We start from the raw sequence: 2,336 nt of genomic DNA, 5'->3' as shown, positions 1-2,336 counted from the left end.
ATGCTCAGGAAACTAGGATTTTGTGAGAGGTTTATTGGATTGATCTTTGACTTGGTAGGAAACAATTGGTATTCTGTTTTGATAAATGGTCAGTCTCATGGCTTTTTCAAATCAACAAGGGGTGTCAAACAGGGAGATCCACTATCTCCAACATTATTTATTATTGCAGCTGAAGCTCTATCAAGAGGTTTGAATTCCTTGCATCTAAACCTATACTTCTGTGGCTTTGGACTGCCTAAGTGGAGTCCAAAAATTAATCATTTAGCCTATGCTGATGATACTATTATATTTTGTTCATCTGATGCTACATCACTGAGATTGGTAATGGAGATTCTGCAGTTATATGAGGCTGCCTCTGGACAACTGATAAACAGGAACAAATCAGCAGTCTATATGCATCATTTAACAGATATGGAGGTGGTCAGGAAGGTGGAAAGGATAACAGGCATTGCAAGACAAGATTTCCCCTTCATGTATTTGGGGTGTCCCATCTTTTATGCTAGGAGAAAGCTAGAGTATTATCAACCTATGATCTCTAAGGTGTTAAATAAGCTGCAAACATGGAAAGGGAAGTTGCTATCAATTGGAGGTAGGGCTATTTTAATATCTAATGTTCTTCAGAGCATGCCAATTCATTTATTGTCTGCTGTTAATCCCCCTAGCTATGTAATAAACAGATTACATAAGATATTTGCACAATTCTTCTGGAGTAGTTCAGTGGGTGGTAATAGTAGACATTGGGCATCTTGGACCATATTATGTATGCCATGTGATGAAGGGGGAATAGGATTCAGATCTTTACATGATGTAGCAAAGGCACTCTTTTGTAAGCTGTGGTGGAATTTTAGAACTAGGCCAAGCCTGTGGAGTTCATTTCTGAGTCAGAAATACTGCAAGAAATTAAATGCAGTAATTGTGCCATGGAGAGAGGGTTCACATGTGTGGAGAAAGATGTTGGAATGCAGAGATTTAATAGAACACCAGATCTTCTGGAGGATTGGAATGGGATCATCACTGTTTTGGTATGATAATTGGACAAGGCTTGGGGCTCTATATTTCCTTGTCCCACCAGAATTTGTCATAGATGATAATGTGCATAATGTATATGATCTGGTAGAAAGTGGAGCATGGGATGCAAACAGATTAATGCAGATTTTACCTGAAGAACTGGCAATGCACATTATTGAAAACATAAGGCCACCTAATATGAATGATGGAATAGATACACCCTTTTGGATGCTGGACTCTAGAGGTCAATTTTCTGTCAAGACTGCATGGGAATATTTAAGAAGAAGGGACAATCCTAGAACAGCATATAAAATGATGTGGGTGAGAGGCCTCCCTTTCAAAATTTCTTTCTTTATGTGGAAAGTTTGGAAGGCTAAGCTGCCCCTGGATGATTTTATGAGAAGGCTTGGGTACTTTATGCCATCTAAATGCTGGTGTTGTGCTGCACCTAAACAGGAATCTTTGGTACACTTATTTTTCACATCTAAGGCTGCTGAAACAGTATGGGGATACTTCTTACCAAGGGCAGGAATTGCAGTTCATGATTTGACACTTCATCAGGCTATTACAAAATGCTGGACTGTAAAAGTTGTTCATAGACTAAAGCCAATTATGCAGGCACTACCTGCTTGTATTGTGTGGGAGTTGTGGAAAAGAAGAAATAGTTTGAAATATGGAGAATCAGTGTCAGTAAGTAGGGTGATTTATCAGGTTTCTACTACTTTACAACACTTGGTACAATTAAGGAAACCAGGTTTAAAGGTTCCTCACAGGTGGTCCAATCTGTTGTACATGATGGAGCATTATACTCCAACTCTGAAGTATGAGAAGGTGATATGGGAATTTCCACAAGCCGGATGGATAAAGGTTAACACTGATGGAGCATGTAGAGGTAATCCTGGGAGAAGCTCTATAGGTTTTTGCTTAAGAGATGAAGCAGGAGAATTAAAATATGCACAAGGGAAGGAGATTAGAGAGGGTACAAATACTGAAGCTGAGGCAGTAGCAATTCTGGAGGCCCTGAGAATGTGTAGAGCCATGAATTTCAGTCAGATTTGGTTGCAGACTGATTCACTACTGTTGAACAACATAATTGAGGGATTATGGAAGCCCCCCTGGTGTATTGTTGATCAGATAGAGGAAATACTGAGATTGAAAGGGGAGTTTAATCTCAGAATATCACATACATTTAGGGAAGGTAATCACTTAGCAGATCATCTAGCAAATTATGCCTTGGATGAGGGAGATATGGAATGTCATGGATTTTGGGACCTGGATATTCAAGGTAGAAGATTGGTGAATGAAGATAAGATGCAATGCCCTGTTCT

This window comes from Nicotiana attenuata, unplaced genomic scaffold (genome assembly GCF_001879085.1).
Source record: "Nicotiana attenuata strain UT unplaced genomic scaffold, NIATTr2, whole genome shotgun sequence".
NCBI lineage: Eukaryota > Viridiplantae > Streptophyta > Magnoliopsida > Solanales > Solanaceae > Nicotiana > Nicotiana attenuata.
This window is presented reverse-complemented; position numbering follows the sequence as displayed.